Here is a 21382-nt window from a genome sequence, read left to right as displayed (position 1 = left end):
GGGAAAAACTACAAGTGGTAGAGAACTTCAAGTACCTGGGAAGCATGACTGAAAGTAAGGGGGGAAACGCAATGGAAATAAATGAAAGGTGCAGAAAAGCAGGGCAGTTCTTCAGATGCATTAGGGGGCTTATTTGGAGCAAGGAGATGCCACAGAAATCCAAGGGAATTATATACCGAACCTACTTTGGCCCCATATTGGCATACGGAAGTGAGACATGGGTAATGCACAAAAGCTACAAAAGTAGAATACAAGCTAGTGAAGTTCCAGAGGAGCAGGTAATAAGACGAGACAGATTGCGAAATGCGTATGTGAGGGAAAGACTAAAGGAGGAACCAGTACAGGACAGGATAGAAAAATCATGACTGCAGTGGTATGGACACATGAAGAGAATAGATGAGGGAAGAATTCCAAAGAGGATGTTTGATTTGCAACTGGAGGGGAAGAGGCCCAGGAGAAGACCAAGAGATAGATGGGTGAAGGGAGTGAAGGAATGTGTGACGAGAAGAGGAGAGAACTGGACGAAGGTGGAAGAGGGGGAATGGTGGAAAGACAGAACACGATGGAGAGGCTTGTGTTCCCGATAGACCCAGCCAGTGGCTGGAAACTGTCCAAGATGATGATGATGATCCAGTCAAGAACAAAGAGAATTTATTTAAAAAGAAATTACGAATGCATTGTTATAGTGAACAGACCACACAGTGTTGTTACTTGTACATTCTTGCTTGTTAGTTGCATGATTACGTAACGAATATAAGGCTCACATACTTAGAACATTTACTGCTACTGCTAATGAGAGTTTAATGCAACATTTTGGTTTACTTGAAAATACATTATGGATTTAAAGTACTTTCTGAGAGATACCAGATGACACAGCAGTTAGTTTATTTGACAGCTACACGATTATATCACGACGCTACTAATGAGCGACACAATTTATATTATTGCTTTTACGCTGTATCTTTTTTATATCTGCACAGTTTTCCTGAATTATTCCGGAAAGTAAAACATGTTTTAGTAGTAACTTTTGTGGTATAGCTACAATGAGACAGCCTTTTCCGTAGCACAACAATACGTTACAGCACAGTACTTTCTTCATCACGGCAATAAGCGTAATAATTAAGATATCTAGCAAAGCATTTCACTCTTGTTTATGACGAGGTGAGTACATTGACTTCAGCAGAACTTTGCTTACAGAGGACGATAACTACGACAGTTCCACAGAATTATCTTACAGCAAGACGCACATTTAGCGCTACAGGACACCCATTTGAGTGATTAATTTTGTACTGAAAACATTTATTTTCAAAGATTTTTGAATTACAATGATACAAAAGTTTTCTATGATACATTTCATTCCATTGCTGTAATCTGTAACGCCTGAGGTTATAATTACATTAATCCCCGGGGGGGGGGGGGGGGGGTACACACTTACTTTGTGTACCATGTGTTTGGCAAGCACAAGGAGCCCTAGCTAATATGGTATTCGCTTATACAACTTTACATATCGGTACCATATTTCTCTAACACTGAATTACACAGCTATCTGATTATTTAACAGAGAAACCAAAATTTTTTTACTACGTCAGTGACACATGTTTACGCAGTTACACAGTTGGATAACTTCACACTTATGAAATTGTATTTTGTCTGCACTATGTGAAATGTTTGTACTTTTTCGGAACCATTGTGATACTATGAGAGCTTTGAATGTCGTATTTGGTAACGGAGCATGATTTTTAAAGTACGTTTGAGATAGATGACACTATTGAAATGAGCAGAGAATTTATTTTAGGTTTTGACATTATTGCAGAAAGCTACGACGTTTTTGAGATTTGACTGAGGTGTTATGATGTTATTTTTACTACGACGATTTGTATAACGCTGTTGAGGTATGTTTATGATCAATAAGCTGATGCTATACGAGGAATTTGATTATGCTACATATTTATATGATGAAATATTGAAGAATGTCGACGAATATGCATATGTGTAATAAGGTGAGGAATAATGAGTAGTGGTTAGGAACGCTGTTTTGTGAAAAAGGATGTTGGAAACCAAGAATCGTACTTTAAGAGTTATGAAATGTGTGTAAATCCGTGAATGTATTACAATACGGGCGAAAATTTTTTGGTTGCTGTTATATTTATAGTATTTTGTTTCTACAGATTTGTAACGCAAATGTTTCGACCTGTGAAATTTTATTTGTATCAAACTGTGACTGTAGCAAAAACTGATGTAAATATTTCGGTAAGGAAGGTAGGTCACCTTGACATAATGCACTGTGAGCACCCAGCTGTGCAACAGTCGCCTGGAAAAAAGCCATTAGTGTGTGCCTTTCAAAGGCACAGGTGGAGAAAAAAGAGGAGACCATTAACCTCGCTATTGACTTTCCTTTGTAGAAAACATCGCAAATACGACACGCTGATTACTTGGAAACATATTGTACTTTGTGCTACTTACTGAAATGCTTATGAATTGATGGGAAATATTCTTATTCTGCACACCTGATTATGACAAGTGTCCTTCTACGAGAGTTGAGAGAATTGATACTAACTTATGAAATGCCACGTGACTATTGAATGATATTTTTATGCCTTGTGCATAGTTGCTTATTTCATTTGATATCTGGTTTCCAGCTGTGTTGCAGCATTGGTTATATAAAATAATGCATTTGTTAATGTGAACACTTTCTGTCAACAGACCTATTAAATAATAATTTATGATCCACATTCTTCGAAAAAGGAGCATTTGGAAAGGAAAGAACAACAAGAAGGGACTGATAACGGTAACTGCATATATAATTTTCTTTTCAAGTACTTGGTAATTTTTGTAGGATAAGTTTTTGTGGTTGACCACTTTAATTACATAGACATTAAGATGTGAATATACATTTCCCTTACCTGCAGAGTTGTCATTAGTGTACTATTTTTTCTGCTTGTGGGTTTGTCATGTTTGTCATGTTTGCCAGGCATAGTGCTACTAAATTTCACTTTGTATTACTCTGTTAAGCCAGTATTACTACTGATTTATTTTTCTTGTTGCTGCACATTGGCTCATATTAGTTGTAATGTTGCATTTGCTCTGCTAATTCAGATTTACTGCTGCTTGCTTTGCCAATTTGCATTTATTTGTCATTGCTGTTTGTGTTAATTGTTTTGTACTGCTGCATTGCCTCGTCCCTTAGTATATATATCTTGGCTCAGTAGATTTAAGTTAGCTTAAGAGAGGGTAGACTATATAAGATACGATGGAGAATAGGGAAAGAAAGCATTGAGAAGGTATATGATAAAGATTTGGCCAAAATGAGTATTGTACACTGAGAAATAATTATTTTGAAAGAAATATGAATAGAATACAGAAAGTAGGTATTGATGCGGCTTTTTGGGAATAATGATGAATGAAGGGAGATCTCCAAGAAGTAAAGAAAGTTTTGTTTGCAAAATACTGCAGTAAAACAAACCCTGTCTTTTTCTTTTTTGATATTCCGATATGTGTTTGTATACCCTTGTGTATTTGTGTTTTTCCTGTCTTTATGTGCTTAGCTTATAAGATTTACATTGTAGAATTTTTCTAGTACTGATCTACATTCACTATGATGAGGAATACTGTTATCCTCAAATATAATTTGCATTAATAATATGTTATTTACTTTGTAAAGATGTTTAGACATTATTAATTCTGTTCTGTTTCAATGCTCATACGTGAAATTAATGTTTCGAAAATTATTCTCATTATTTTATTTATTTACTAATGTCATAATTCCTGTAACACTGATGTACATGTTTATTTCTATTCTTTTGTAAAGCCCGTATTACTGCAAATCTTATCTGTACTATTATGTTCCTTAATGATGTATTTTCTACCTTTGTAATTATATTCTTATGTTGTATATTTATAATTTTATAGATAGCAGTTCATCAAATTAAGTTACATTTCACTGCACACTGCTTCTGTTGGCCATAGTATATGCACAATAGATGAGAAGTTGGGACTGTTAGTGTTTGCATGTGTGTTAATAATTCAGCAAGGGACTGATTAAGAGCATTGCTGGTTCTAAGGACAATTCCAAAAACTCTGTGAGTGCACAAGTGGTGGTTTATGGACTTGCTATATTCTCCGCAAGACTCTTCGATGGTGATTGTACATCCACACAGCCACAACAGATGGCTGCTGGCCATCTGTACAAGGACTACAGTGGGTCAGCATCGTTGAAGGCCCACCAATACCATTATTTCTACAAGGACTGCATTGGGTCTGCACCTCTGGTGGCCCATAAAAACTATAATCTCTACCGGGACCACAGTGGGTCTACTCTGTGACGACCTACCTACCAATATTCTTCAAAACTTTGACTGACTCTGCTGTGGGTTTGCTCTTTTGTGACCCATTACCTGCTTGCATGTCAAGAGTCAGCACTGTCTTTCCGTTGGAAGGACAACACTGCAATTTTACTGTGATGACTGATCAGGACTGTCTTTATGGACTGTGAGAAAATTTTAGCTTTTGACCAACATTGTAAAATAAGTGTGTGCATTTGATATCTTTGTTAGTGTAATTATGAAAAATTTCTTCAAATATAAATTGGCCACTGCCCAAAACCATTTGTAAAATATTTTGTTGGGAGCAGGGGGGCTATGTAAGTAGGCTGTTTAGGTTTTTATGTTGGTAACGCCATGTAGCGTTCTATGTGAAAATCACTGACTGTGCTGTATGAAGGCTGTGGTTGGTTTGCATTGTTGGAGTAATATTCGCCATTGTAGTGTTGGGCAGTTGGCTGTTAACAGCGCACAGCGTTGCACAGTTAGAGGTGATCAGCCAGCAGTGGTGGATGTGGGGAGAGAGATGGCGGAATTTTGAGAGCGGACGATCTGGACGTGTGTCCATCAGAAAGAGTAAATTTGTAATATTGGATATCATGGACTGATATATTGGATTTTGGACACTATTAAGGTAAATACATTGTTTGTTCTCTATCAAAATCTTTCTTCTGCTAACTATGCCTATCAGTAGTTTGTGCCTTCAGTAGTTTGATTCTTTTATTTAGCTGGCAGTAGTGGCGCTCGTTGTATTGCAGTAGTTCGAGTAACGAAGACTTTTGTGAGGTAAGTGATTTGTGAATCGCATAGATTAATTTAGCCAGGGCCATTCTCTTGTAGGGATTATTGAAAGTCAGATTGTGTTGCGCTCCAAAAAATATTGTGTGTCAGTTTAAGCACAGTCATGTATAATTTTTCTAAGGGGACGTTTCACATATCACTTACTTTTACTTACTATTCATCATCCTATACAAGGTGTTACAAAAAGGTACGTCCAAACTTTCAGGAAACATTCCTCACACACAAAGAAAGAAAATATGTTATGTGGGCATGTGTCCGGAAACGCTTACTTTCCATGTTAGAGCTCATTTTACTACTTCTCTTCAAAACACATTAATCATGGAATGGAAACACACAGCAACAGAATGTACCAGCGTGACTTAAAACACTTTGTTACAGGAAATGTTAAAAATGTTCCCCGTTAGCGAGGACACATGCATCCACTCTCCGTCGCATGGAATCCCGGATGCGCTGATGCAGCCCTGGAGAATGGCGTATTGTATCACAGCCGTCCACAATACGAGCATGAAGAGTCTCTACATTTGGTACCAGGATTGCGTAGACAAGAGCTTTCAAATGCCCCCATAAATGAAAGTCAAGAGGGTTGAGGTCAGGAGAGCGTGGAGGCCATGGAATTGGTCCGCCTCTACCAATCCATTGGTCACCGAATCTGTTGTTGAGAAGCGTACGAACACTTCGACTGAAATGTGCAGGAGCTCCATCGTGCGTGAACCACATGTTGTGTCATACTTGTAAAGGCACATGTTCTAGCAGCACAGGTAGAGTATCCCGTATGTAATCGTGATAACGTGCTCCATTGAGCGTAGGTGGAAGAACATGGGGCCCCATAAAGAATGCACCAACAACGCCTGCCCAAACGTTCACAGATAATCTGTGTAGATGACGTGATTGCACAATTGCGTGCGGATTCACGTCAGTCCACACATGTTGATTGTGAAAATTTACAATTTAATCACGTTGGAGTACATACTGACGAAACCAAAAGCAGCTGTAACATGGAAATTAAGCTTTTCCATACACATGTCCACATAATATCTTTTCTTTATTTGTGTGTGAGGAATGTTTCCTGAAAGTTTGGCCGTACCTTTTTGTAACACCCTGTATAGCCGTTTGTAACTAAAAGTATGCAAATTGTGCCTTTCCAGTACTTTGGAGTAAACATGAAACTTCTGAACAAATAACATTGTGAGCAATTTCTGCTGGGGGCGATTAATTCGGCGTCGTCGTAAATGCTCTTTGATTCTTGTATGGTTAAGCACTTGTCAACCACGACAGAGAGAGAGAGAGACAGAGAGAGAGAGAGAGTTACTTATGGACTGTAGAGCAGCAATGAAGTCCCATGAACACATGGTTATAATGAATTGTAGACATGATCGAGTCAGAAATGAGAGGTAGGTAGCATTGCCAGCATCATGACTCATTCAAGGAAACTGGTGGTACATTGGTTCTCTGAAGGCATCGATAGAACTATCAACGTAACACAATGATGAGCCAAAACATACGCACTGCCCACTGCGAAGCTGTATGCCGCCAGGTGTCGTTTCGGGCACGTGACGCAGGAACAGAAGTACGAAAGCGGAACAGACACGGACGAGGGATCACCCTAACGAAGATATGGGTTGCAATTGGGGAAATCCATTGCCATAAGCGACTCTGACAAAGGGTAGATTATTGTTGTGTAGAGGCTGTGAACGAGTACCTCAAACCGGCGAAGCAGGGCAAATGTTCACATGCTACTGTGGTGTGAAAACCGAGGTAGGAAGACATTGAAACTACCACTAAGGGCTGACAGGTTGGACGTACACGACTGTTCACATAACGTTGGTTCATAGGGTTGTCTGCTCTGTAAAGTAGGATAGATGGGAATCTGTGGCATCTCTGCCTAAAGAACACAATTTCTGAGTACACCATTCATCCTACATTGTTGCACATGGAATTCAAAGTCATACCATACCTACGTGTTCACATATCGACCGAAAAACATCGTCAGTTACGATTGTAGAGGGCCGGCGACCATCAGGATTGGATCGTCGATCAATGGGAAAGTGTCGTCTCTTCGGGTGTATCAGGTTTTTGCTACACTAGGTCGATGGTCGTCTCCACAAAAGCCGCCATCGAGGCGAACGGCGGCTCCAAACGTGCAGCACGCCACTGATGCCAGCTGATGTGAAGAGTACTATGCTATGGGAGACGTTATCCTGCTGTGATCGCTTTGAACCACCTACATCCCTTCATGCTTGATGTCTTCCCCAACGACGATGTCATCTTTCAGCAGCATAACTGGCTATGTCTCGGAGCCATAGTTTGTTGGTTGGTTGGTTGGTTGATTCGTGGAAGGGGACCAAGCAACGGGATCATAGGTGCCGTCGGATTAGGGAAGGACGGGGAGGAAAGTCGGCCGTACCCTTTCAACGAACCATCCCGGCATTTCCCTCGAGTGATTTAGGGAAATCAATGGAAACCTAAATCGGATTGCGTGAACGCGGGTTTGAACCGTTGTTCTCCGGAATACCAGTCTTCCGATTCGTTTGATGTGGCACGCCGAAAATTCCTCTCTTGTGCTAACCTCATCATATCAAAGCAGCTCTTGGAACCTACGTCCTCTATTATTTGCTGGATGTATTCCCACCTCTGTCTTCCTCTACTGTTTTTGCAGCCTCCAGCTCCCGCTAGTACCACGGAAGTCATTCCCTCATGTCTTAACAGATGTCCTAACATCCTGTCTCTTCTCGTTATAGGTGTTTTCCACATATTCCTTTCCTCTCCGATTCTGCACCTCCTCATTCATTACCTTATCAGTCCACCTAATTTTCAACAGTCATCTGTAGGACTGCATCTCAAATGCTTCGATTCTCTTCAGTTCCGGTTTTCCCCAGCCCATATTTAAATATCATACACTGCTGTACTAGAGACGTACATTCTCATAAATTTCTTCCTCAAATTAAGGCCGATATTTGATATCAGTAGAACTCTCTTGGCCAGGAATGTCATTTTTGCCATTGCTGGTCTGCTTTTGATGTCCTACTTGATACGTTCGTCACTCGTTATGTTACTGCGTAAGTAGCAGAATTCCTTAACTTCATCAGCTTCGTGACTATCGACTCTGATATTAAGTTTCTCGCTGTTCTCATCTGTACTACCTCTCATTACTTTCGACTTTCTTCGATTTACTCTCAATCCATACTATGTACTCATTAGACTTTTCATTGCACTAAGCAGATCATGTAATCCTTCTTCACGTTCACTGAGGATAGCAAAGTCATCAGCGAATCTTTACATTGATATCCTTTCACCTTGAATTTTAATTCCACTCCTAAACCATTCATCTATTTCCAACATTGCTTCTTCGACATACAGATTGAACAGTAGCGGCGAAAGACTACATTCTTGTCTTACACCGCTTTTAATACGAGAACTTCGTTCTTGGTCATCCACTCTTATTATTCCAAAAAAAGGTTCAAATGGCTCTGAGCACTATGGGACAGTACTTGAGGTCACCAGTCCCATAGGACGTAGAACTACTTAAACCTAACTAAACTAAGGTCATCACATACATCCATGCCCGAGGCGGGATTCGAACCTGTTACCGTAGCGGTCGCGCGGTTCCAGACACCGGCCGCGTCTTATTATTCCCTCTTGGCTGTTGTACATATTGTATATGACCCCTCTATCCCTATGGCTTACCCCAATTTCTTTCAGAATTTCGAATACATTATACCATTTTACATGGTCGACCGCTTTTTCCAGGTCGACAAATCCTATGAACGTGTCTTTATTTTTCTTTAGTCTTGCTTCCATCATTAGCATTAATATTTTTGTATATTTCCATACACATTAACACAAACTTTATAATTATTGACATTGTGTAATTTCTAAATGTCCATTCAATCTAAATCTATGTTAATAAGAATTTGTGTATTGTAGATATTTAGGAAACGTTTTTTAGAAACACTTTTCAAAAATATCCACAATACATTAATTCTATTAACATATATTTAGTCTGAATGCACATTTACAAATTTCACATGAAATACAAAATATCAAACATGTTACATTTATGGATAGACTTTAACAATTTAGAAATCGAATTACAGAATAGAAATGGACGACATAATTTACAAATTTTCGGTCGTACAGGAGCGACTGAATATTTAAATGCATCTCAAATCCTTGCTGAAGTGATTATCTTTTGCAGTCTTTCAAGTATTACTATGAATTTGTCACATGCATCACTTACTTTCTCAATGCACTTTACACTTTAAAATGTGGGCTGGGTTTGCTTCTCGATGCTGATGTCGATCAGTGGTGGTTGATGCTGCTAGTCAGTTGTACACTGCGTGATGTTGATGAAGACTATCGACATTTACAGTTCTGAGTGTTCGAGCACGAATTTCACCACATGGTCGATTCCATGTAGCATAGTTTTCACGAAAACTTCTCGTCCGATGCAATGCCATGATGTGAGAACATAGGTGGCGTAGTCCTTTATTGGCGTCGTTGTCATTGAGGTTTATGTGTTTAGACCATCATTTGATGCCCCCATTATGCGCAGTCTGGCTGATAGTTTGATCGCCATTGGTTGGTTTGATAGTTAGAATGAAGTTAGTGCCGTGGTTTTGTTGAATATTGCTCTCTGTTAATTCTGCCAAATCTCATACTGGTTTAAGGTACAGAATTTTGAAAGGAATCTTGCTCTCTACTGCCCCCATTATGGGACCGTTTCTTCTCTTCTTTACTTGCTGTGTCTTCATGTCTTCTTTCTTGTAACTTGTAACTTCTCGGGCATAGCGATAGGATATGCTATTCAGTGGAAGTATTCGGAAGGACTACCAGCAATGTTGTCATGAGACTTGGTCAAGTCTGAATAGAAGGTTTCGGAAGTGATATATCAGTTTTCAGTTACCAGCTTCTCCATCTGGTATATTGAGAGAAATATTCTGAGTTCTTTTTTCCAGGCGGTTGTAGTAATGAGCTGTTGCAGACGGTTTGCTGTTGTGCATCACTTCTGACTAGTTCGCTTGGCCTTCCTCGCTGGTGTGGTGCCTTTGTGCCCCTCCCTACTATTGAGTTTTCCCGTCCTCTCGCTGTTGGGGTGAGATGTAGGACAATATTCTTCAAAATACACCTGGCTCAGTCTCCGTACTGATGTGAAGTGTGAGACAGTGAGTTCCTTACCCCTGCCTTCGGTTTGTCGCCAATGCCATATTGTGTAATCGTATAAACTCTCACACTCAGACCGTAGCTACCCATCGACTTTCTGCTCCTGTCGTCAGCGTAGCTCTCTTCCCCAAATGATTGTAGTGACGTTGTGTTCTGTGCCTTCTTTGTTTCATTTGTTTTACAATGACTTTTGCTTAATTTTACCACTTACGAGTATCTTTATCGAAATTTATTATGACCTTTACATTTGAACATTTACATAAATGATACAAAATGAATGTTTTAATAGTTCTTTTCAGTACTTTACATAAGAAATTTAAATATATCTCTGACACATTAAGTTACTTAATTCTGTAACGGATCCTTTACTTTCTGAATGAGCACAGATTGATGAAGCATAGGTTACTTAACTAGTACATCATGATATTAGTTTTCCTTTATTTTTTTAACCGACTTTGATGATTTAAATTATTTGTATTATTGTACCTATGTTTGAATATTTACGTGTATGTTCCTCGTAGTGTCTGCCCTTTGAGATCTGCTGCTACCTGAATCATATCTACATTATGTATCATCTGTGAGCCGTTTATATTTTAGTTTTCATGGCTATTTGCTATATGACCACCGCAAGAATTATGATTCAATATAAGCCTTAAGGAGGCTGACGTGATGTAGACCTATATTTTTTTCTGTTCTTTGGTTCACCAATTCTACTGTATTTGCATGAACCACTTTACTAATTAACGTGGGTCCCTTATAAACTGGTTAATACGTATGGCAAACGTGGTTTCATTTTTGATAAAAAGTGAGTTCTAACCAGAATCAACTGTACCACAGTGAATACCTGTGTGGAAGCACCTTTGTCTGTTCTGGGCTGTTCGTTCAATGTTTTTGAGTGCTAATTTTATTATCTCCTGGTGTAATGGTCTTCTGGATGGGGGTGTGCGGCATTTCGTGATAATAGTCTGTAAATGATGTAAATTGGCATCCCATGTGGTATGTCGTGAATTACAGTACAGACGACACCATGTTCCAATATCCTTCATCGTTCGTTCTGCACAACTGGCGCTTGGTTTTAACTGTACGTGAAGATTGGTTTAATTTTATGACTTTCTAAAGTCGCCAACCAAGGCTTAGAACTATATTGAGGCATATGTTCTGAAATTAACCATTCTACGTGTCCCACCTGCTTGGAGAAATCACGTTGTAGTGCCTTCCTGATCGTAACACCAGTTGCACGTTTCAAAAGTAGTCAGAGTGACATACTCTGATGTTAACTCTAAAACTATAAAGATAAAGGTGTTCCCATTCCTTGCCCTTGATAACGGTCCCATCCAATCTGTTACTGCTAGATGTTTTAGCTTTTTCGGAATTTTGGGTGATAATGGTGGTCTAGTCTGAAAAGTAACGTGTTTGGCATGTTCGTAGTCCTTACATTTTTTGAGTACTTGCCGAATACGTCTTTCCATTTTGGTTAAATATGCGATCTCTTTAAGTTTTATAAAACATTTCTTCGCCCTAAAGTGCCCATTACTTAAGTTGGTGTACCATATATACTTATTCACATGCTCATCAGGAACACATACCGTTCATAACCTTGTACTCGGGTCTTGTCTGTAGAACAACAAGTCATTCTTCAGCTAAAAGTACTGATGAATGTCAACCGAGATCTCGTCTATCCAGTATTGTTTGACCCATAACGCTTCTGGGTCTTTGTTCTGTTCATGAGATTTTTGAAAACATAGTCAGTGATTTTAAAAGCAGTTAAAATTAAAATTTAAAACAGTCTTGATCGCAATCTTGTTAAATTCCTTTCTTACCGGAGTGAGTGACCGGTTTCGACAATCTTTGGTGCAGATTTTGTAGTTCTGAATTTAGACGGCTGAAAGCTCTAAGCCATATTTCACATGATGAACCATTTTAATATTATAATTTATATTCATTGACCAATAATGATCAATAATTGACACTACTATGTATTCCAACTGTAACTGTTCCTTCGTAGCTATGTATTAATTTATCTAATCATGAACGTGTTTTCAGATTGACTTCTTATGATGTCATACTCAGAACGGTGGGTGTGACCAGCCCTATTAATACCCGTTCCTCTATGCACAGTCAGCAGTTACACGAGCGTCGAGAGTCGATGGAACCCATCTAGCAGTGCCCAATCACTGCTCTGGGTATAATTTATTACTTTTCGTCGTATTGTTATATATTTTATATGCTTATTATAACGTCTATACTACTTAGAGAATATATATTTACAGAATCCGAAGATGACTCTTTCATAGAGTCGAAACCAGTCACTCAGTCCAATAAAAAAAAATATTTTAACAAGATTGCGATGAAGACTGTTTTAAATTTTAATTTCGTTCTTTTCGTTTGAAATGTTTGAGAAAGCTGTTGTCATGTAGTTTTCAAAAGGTACTCCTCTTATGTAATATAAACCGGTTTGGTCTTCATCTGCACCGATCTTCGTGCTAATTGGGGTTGCACCACGGAAACCAGGAAAGTAAATCTGCTAAGGCGTTTGCCGGTCCTGAGATACGTTGTACACAGAAATCATTCTCTTGCAAGGTTTAAATTCACCTTGCTACTTCCTTTAAGTTTGTCTCCTCGTCACACATGTGTGTAATCGTGTTTGATTTGGATTTTAGAGCCTGGCAAGTATTCTTTAGTGTGACAGTACTTCACACTTAGATTCTGGGGAGTCGTCAGATACTACGTTAAGTGTGCCTGTACTGCCACCCTGATTCAACTCTTTATCATATTTGCTATCTGCCACTGAGAGTTTCAAATTAAAATTTTCTGCGGTGTCGTCATTTATTTCGACGCTGTTTTCTGTGTCTGGAGTGATGATTACATAGACTTAGTAATACTGCCGTACTATGTCCTCGTATGTGCCGAAATTGTATACATCTGAATCTGAATTATCAGACTGTTCACATACTTTATAATCTGGTACGTTTTCCTGTCCTGACTGGTTATTTTACCTGATATTTTCCTCTCTACTATCGATTAGTTCTTCCCGATTTTGTTCCATTCCCGCAATCCACAATGCCTTAGACTTTGTTGAAAGTTTTTAATAGATCCTGTAGCGCGTCGAACTTTTAATGAAGTGTACATATCCGTACTTCCTTCTTGTTTCTGTGACATGTATTAGGCGTATTTTGTCGGTTAATACTATCGTCTTGATCAATCGTAGCTTCACAGGTTACAATAGGATATGTATTATCCTGCTGAAAATAATTTTTGGTCTGTGCAGAATCAAACATCTGCACCATATACATTAATGCTTCTTCATAATCAAATGGTTCATTACTAGGTAATGCTGGGAGTTCATCCACATTGTCAGCCCAACCTATCTCGTCCCAGGTCTTCAGTTGTGACATCCTCCCTATTTGTAGTATCTGTGCGGATACCTTTGATGATCTTTCAGTCGATCCTGTTCCCAATTCCGCCTCTTGTAGGTAACAGCTTAACCTACTTATTGCTGCGGACGCCTTATCATCCGTTTCTGCTTGAACTCCTGCAATATCTAACTAGAGTCAATTCTCACGTTTCCCAGGACTTCGTGGTAGTAATTCAACCTCCATTTGTATTTCGATTCTCCGCTAACTGCCTGAAGTATTTGCCTGTGGCTGCGTTCTCGCACCACCTCCCCATATGCTTTCTCTCCATGGACCTGGAGATCGGTGATTAAAGTCAGTCTGTCGGTTATCCGGAGTTCTCCAGTTTCATTTCCTGTTTTCGTCCATATTCCACCTGTTCCAACCACTATTAAACGCATATAGATTACTCTGTGGTCTAGTGTTTCCACTACTCCCATTTCCGTAATTTTTCCCATTTCGTCCAAGATTCAATCCCAATACTGGCCTATCATTGCTATCATTATTATTATTCTCCTTAGTATTACGTGTTATTTCAGAATTACTCTGTCCTGAATGGCGACGTCTTTGAGCGTCGTCTTCATACATGAATTCTACTTCTCTCAAAACACTTTTGAAAGTTTCCACATTATCGCCCCCACGTCCTATCAAGGATTGTTGGTACTTCATTCTCATCATTGTTGATACTTCATTCTCTACATGGGTTATCTAAGTATTGCTTCATTTCAGCCATATTCTAAATAAATCTGACTGCTGATTTCTCACGCAAATCTTCGAATGAGACATTTTCTAATAAACCTTCTTTTTTTTCTCATCTGAGTCTCAGGAGACCAATACCTTGCTATAAAGGAACTCTAATTGAAACATACGAATCGCTAGTTTCTGCTATCTTCTGTATAGTTTCAGCAACGCTTATATACACTCCTGGATATTGAAATAAGAACACCGTGAATTCATTGTCCCAGGAAGAGGAAACTTTATTGACACATTCCTGGGGTCAGATACATCACATGATCACACTGACAGAACCACAGGCACATAGACACAGGCAACAGAGCATGCACAATGTCGGCACTAGTACAGTGTATATCCACCTTTCGCAGCAATGCAGGCTGCTATTCTCCCATGGAGACGATCGTAGAGATGCTGGATGTAGTCCTGTGGAACGGCTTGCCATGCCATTTCCACCTGGCGCCTCAGTTGGACCAGCGTTCGTGCTGGACGTGCAGACCGCGTGAGACGACGCTTCATCCAGTCTCAAACATGCTCAATGGGGGGACAGATCCGGAGATCTTGCTGGCCAGGGTAGTTGACTTACACCTTCAAGAGCACGTTGGGTGGCACGGGATACATGCGGACGTGCATTGTCCTGTTGGAACAGCAAGTTCCCTTGCCGGTCTAGGAATGGTAGAACGATGGGTTCGATGACGGTTTGGATGTACCGTGCACTATTCAGTGTCCCCTCGACGATCACCAGTGGTGTACGGCCAGTGTAGGAGATCGCTCCCCACACCATGATGCCGGGTGTTGGCCCTGTGTGCCTCGGTCGTATGCAGTCCTGATTGTGGCGCTCACCTGCACGGCGCCAAACACGCATACGACCATCATTGGCACCAAGGCAGAAGCGACTCTCATCGCTGAAGACGACACGTCTCCATTCGTCCCTCCATTCACGCCTGTCGCGACACCACTGGAGGCGGGCTGCACGATGTTGGGGCGTGAGCGGAAGACGGCCTAACGGTGTGCGGGACCGTAGTCCAGCTTCATGGAGACGGTTGCGAATGGTCCTCGCCGACACCCCAGGAGCAACAGTGTCCCTAATTTGCTGGGAAGTGGCGGTGCGGTCCCCTACGGCACTGCGTAGGATCCTACGATCTTGGCGTGCATCCGTGCGTCGCTGCGGTCCGGTCCCAGGTCGATGGGCACGTGCACCTTCCACCGACCACTGGCGACAACATCGATGTACTGTGGAGACCTCACGCCCCACGTGTTGAGCAATTCGGCGGTACGTCCACCCGGCCTCCCGCATGCCCACTATACGCCCTCGCTCAAAGTCCGTCAACTGCACATACGGTTCACGTCCACGCTGTCGCGGCATGCTACCAGTGTTAAAGACTGCGATGGAGCTCCGTATGCCACGGCAAACTGGCTGACACTGACGGCGGCGGTGCACAAATGCTGCGCAGCTAGCGCCATTCGACGGCCAACACCGCGGTTCCTGGTGTGTCCGCTGTGCCGTGCGTGTGATCATTGCTTGTACAGCCCTCTCGCAGTGTCCGGAGCAAGTATGGTGGGTCTGACACACATATATATATATATATATATGCGAAAATAAAATCTAACTGATGTTTCAATGAGCAATGTGTCGGTATTCCTACTTTAAATTGGCCAATTAATGTGCAGGGGCGGGGAATATTTGCATCTTCCTCATTCTCATTCCGCACTGTAAGAAAGTGGTTATCATCGAAACCTCTCGCTTCTCTCTGTGATGTATCTTCTGGGTTTTGAAGACTGGAATTCGTCTGCATCACATGTATGCAATCTGTATAACTTGGCTCATTCTGTGACTTTTGAGCCGTAGAATCACTTGCAGGTCTCATTGCGCAATATGCGTGCATAACGCCCGCTACCGGCTCTGTATCTTGACGTGTAAGCAATTCTGGCTCGTTAGATTCCGTACTGTAGCCCGTCGGTATGCGTCCTACAGCTTGTGGCGTCGTGTATTGCGTCACAGTGGTTTGATCAGCGTATGTCACGCTTTGTGCTTGACGTACTGAACCTTGCTGCAAACCACGCTCTTGTATTCCGGATTAACCTGTTCTTCTTTCTTGAACAAGCGGTCGCAATCCAAACTGTTCCATACGGTTACCGTCACGTTCTGACATACGCTGGTTTGGACTAATTTCCCATTCGAGGTTTGCCGTTTGGACTGGCATACATGTGCCTTTCCGTCTTACGTCACACGTAATTTCGGGTACACTTTCTGTCGTATTATCGGCACCTGTTGATTCTGTAGTATTCACAGTAACATCTACCGACACTACAGAGGATTCTGTTGTCGTCCGCTACTCCTTACTGACGCTTTCAACGTCACCACGACTTTCCATCTAATGTAAAACTCCCGATCTCAGCGGTTGAAACTGGTGCTCGTTTTTCTCTTCTATTTTGAAAATACGACCATTGAACTCTTTAATGCTGCTTTTGTCGTTCTTTTGTGAGACGTCGTCTCAGCAATAACCTGTTTCGCCTTCGTCGTCGCTTTTAATGGCGAACGTTTCGACCTGTTGTTTATCCTTTTTGACACTTTGTTGTGTATCTTCATGCAACATAACCATGTCTCTTTGGACAGTCTCAGTGTCTGTTCTCAATTTTTTGTGCCCTGTAACGAGCATTTGAAGCGTGATTTGCGCTTCCGTAGCTACGGTTCGCATTTGATCTAATTGGCCTTGAATATTATCACGCGTTTGTTGTATATCCTTGTTAGTTTCTTTCAGCGTCAGTGCTATGCGCCCTTTTATTTTTGCCCTTCTGTTATGCGCCCGTCTATATGCCTTTCTGATTCCTGAAATTGTTGTAATAAACGCTGCAACATTCCAAATATGTTGGCGTTTTCATCTACACCATTTTCGCCAGTTGCCATCTGATGCAACCATTCCTCTCTCGTTTTTCGTGAAATGGTTTCAATTCCGAAAATGGTGTAGGAGCACTAACACTCGTTCTTGTATGCTACTGCAAGCCTAGCTGATTCAATATGATTGCCTTTGATTCAATATCCTGTAACTCACTATCTACAGACTCAGCGTCTGATTCATTAGCAACGCCGTTATTATGCCATTCTGTGGACCATGTTGAACATCATGTGCTGCATTTTCGGTCTCATTCGGTGTTTCTACGTGTTCTGTCTCGTGTTGTCCACTTTGATCTACCTGTTGCATGATCAAATCGATCCTATCAAGATCATCCATGACTTCTCTTTGTCCTAATCGATTATTTTCTTTAATTTTGTAGCGTTCCACTAAGTGTTGCTTTACGCGAGTTTTCCGAGCTTGACTACGCGTTAACATCTGATCATAAGACTTGATTCTATCCCATATATCGTCCACGGTCCTACATTCAATATCTGAACCCATTTTTCTAGACTTTTATAAGGCCTTTTGGTTACTGGAGTTGAGTCAGAACCCAACATAACCCAATTCACCGATGTGGCACGTCAGCAAATAAGAGATACAAGAATACAACTCTATCTACACTTACTACACAGTTGAGTCAATTTGCATTTACATTTTTTTCTCCAATTTGCGTCAGCTTGTTGTTTGGGAGGTTTATGTGTTTTGAACCCATCAAAAGCAAACCCTCTATCTATCAGATTGCTATAATTTCGAATCGTGGCATGATCGCCACTTTTGTCGGATGTCCAGCCTTCGTATCTTCACAGTGAATGTAGTAATGTGTGCAAACTTAGCTTATCACTTAGCAAGCAAATGGACAAAACATCTGAACCGTCTTCTCAAGCCCAGGGTGTCAGACATTCTAAATAAATAAGACCCTATCCCTGTAAGTCAGCTATTATCAGGTGAAGATGGCAACAAATGTTATTAGAAATGCTTTTGTCACTTAACTAAAATACATTAATTAACAAAAGTGAAATTTGACTGCTATTCTAGAAAGACAACACAGCTATTCCAAATTTTTTCTATGTATAATTTATCAACTGTTGCTGTCAGAGGTCAACTGATATGCAACAGTCATATTGAATTACTTTTGACACTCAGTAAAAAAATGTTTAATTCTTGGACCCATTGCAATGATTATTATTAAAATCATTATCTGTACACATGGAAATTTTTTGTCGCACGAAAGAATAATTATTGAAAATCCTCATCAGCTCATTTAAATCTATGTTGTCATAGCAGGTCAATGCACTGATTTGGTGGAGAATAAATTTACTTTTTGAAGCAATGAAAGAAACTCTCATGTACTCAATGTGAGTGTGGGGTAGTATTCTAGCTTTTCATATTCAGTGGTCAAAGCACACACGAGTGGGAGTGAGCAAAATCTAGGCTCAACATTTGCTGTGCCCTAATACATGATGGCTCTTTACCAAGTGGCATCTGCAATGGTGTTGTCTCTGTGCTGGATCTGAAACGCTAATTACCTTACTGTGGCCTTGACTGAATTCACTCAGTCACAACGATTCTGCTTTCCATAGAACTTTAATCTTTTCCTAATCGACATAATGCCTTCGGAACACTCGCTATGGGTTGGAGCGACGTGCACAATTTGTTTGCCAGCAAAAATTCCCGCATGAATAATTAACTACTGCTTTGCTATCTGCCGCCATGATACGTGAAGTGTATCGTCCTCACCTCGCAGAAAGCAAACCTCTCAACACCCTCGCTTATTTGCACACACTTGTGCGGTTCGCCACAAGACGACAGAGAGAGATAGAGGGTTAATTTTAGGTCTCAAATTGCCTTTATATAATGGGGATCTCCACACCGTGTCACATCTGCGTCGCCTATTATGGCTTCAGCCAATCACCATCTAGCTGAGGTGATTAAGCGTTTTTATTTTTCTTGCTGGGTCGCAGCTAGACTATTAATGACAAGCAGCCACTTACCCTTGGTCCCGGCCTTATTTACATGAAAAGGAATAATGTATTGTTCTGGCATTATCCCTTTCTGCGATGAAGCTCACTGTTTTCTTGCTAAATGGGAGTTTTATGATATCATTAACTATCTGCTCGGTTCATCTCCAAAGTGCATTTCTTTAACTTCTTTGTTTATGCCTGTCCATATATTGGTAGATATTGTTTTGGTAGTTTTTGGCACATGAGATCAGATGCAATTGGCTTTTGTAAATATAATATGATCATTATTTTCTGACAATGTCATACTGTGTAGTACTGTCATTATAGACCAAGCTCATGTAAGGTCTGTAATATCCAGACGTCTTACAAACTTGCCTTGATTGTTCTTTTCCATTCTTCTGTTTGTTATTCTTGTCAGCAACTTGGATACAGGAGCTGTTAAGCTGACTGTGCGGTAATTCTCTCACTTGTCAGCACTTGCTGTCTTCGGAATTGTGTGGATGATGTTTTACCGAAAGTCGGATGGTATGTCGCCAGACTCATGCATTCTACACACCAACATCAATAATCGTTTTGTTGCCAGTTCCCCAAACGATTTTAGAAATTCTGATGGAATGTTATATATCCTTTCCGCCTTATTTGATCTTCAGTCTTCCAAAGCTCTTTTAAATTCTGGATATAGTACTGGGTCCCATATCTCTTCTAAATCGACTGGTGATTCATCTTCTATCACATCAGACAAATCTTCCCACTCATAAAGGCTTTCAATGTATTCTTTCCACTTATCCACTCTCTTATCTCCATTTAACAGCGGAATTCCCATTGCACTCTTAATGTTATCGCCCTGTTTTTAATGTCACGAAAGGTTGTTTTGCCATTTCTGTATGCTGAGTCAGTCCTACCAACAATCAATTCTTTTTCGATTTCTTCACATTTTCCCTGCAGCCATTTAGTCTTAGCTTCCCTGCACTTCCTATTTATTTCATTCCTTAGCGACTTGTTTTTCTCTGTTCCTGGGTTTCCCGAAACATTTTTGTACTTCCTCCTGTCATCGATCAATTGAAGTATTTCTTCTGTTAGCCATGGTTTATTCGCAGTTACCTTCTTTGTACCTACGTTTTCCTTCCGAACTTCTGTTATCGCTCTTTTTAGGGATGTCAAGTGCACGTCAGATTGTCACAGAGTGTACTACATGCGTAGACATACCGACAATAAGTATTGGAAATTAACTGTCTGAAGTAGATGTGAAAACTTCATCTATATTCTGTATACAAGAGGAGATTAGGCATCAGGATTTTCATTCAGAAATCGGACGTTCGTGAGAAAACGGTATGTCGCCTCCATTAAAACGGTAAAACAATTACCGTCAAGCGTAGGTATTTGACATTGGCGTCAGTGTCGACTCCCAAGGTTGCTATTTATCGATCCACGGTACTGTTTCTCGCGGTGATCGGAATATCACAGCTGTCATGGGTAAAGTGAATCGAAGGGATCAGGAGCAATGCCGTGCAGGATTTCAGCAAGCCTAAGCAATTAGCACCATGATATCACACGTACATTTACTATGACGTAAAGGATTGTACAGGATCTTCACATATCTTGAGATATTAAATGGAATTTTTTACATCAAGACAATTATGAACACTGACAGTGTGACGACGTCGGGAGAAAATTTCGCCGTTACCACCATGAGTACTATCTGGCTTCCCTATATGTGGTAACAGACAAAGGTATACCGGCAGTGGTGTGCCCTACGAAAACACAGGATGCAGGAATCACACCACATTGTTCTTTAAAGACGAGTCGTCTTTCAGTGCTCAGAGTCAAGAAGGATAAATGTCAGTAAGTGCGGGCACCGACGAAAACGTGCGCCTTCGTCACATGGGTCCAGCGTTTGGAGCGGTAAAGTGGATACCCACTAGATGCAAAAGACGATAACATCTTGTTTACATAACCAGTAATTGGGACAGTAGGTGAAACATTTACGACGTCCTTTGCCAGGTTGCAGTGCCCAATCTCCAAGATCAATGTCGTTTTATTTTCAGCAAGGTGAGACAACCATGCGGCCAGGTAGGCAGCGTAACTTGTGAACCAAATGTTTCACTAATTCATTAGCTGCA

Source organism: Schistocerca americana, chromosome 5, assembly GCF_021461395.2.
Source record: "Schistocerca americana isolate TAMUIC-IGC-003095 chromosome 5, iqSchAmer2.1, whole genome shotgun sequence".
NCBI classification, from domain to species: Eukaryota; Metazoa; Arthropoda; class Insecta; order Orthoptera; family Acrididae; genus Schistocerca; species Schistocerca americana.
Note: the sequence above shows the minus strand (reverse complement) of the source record.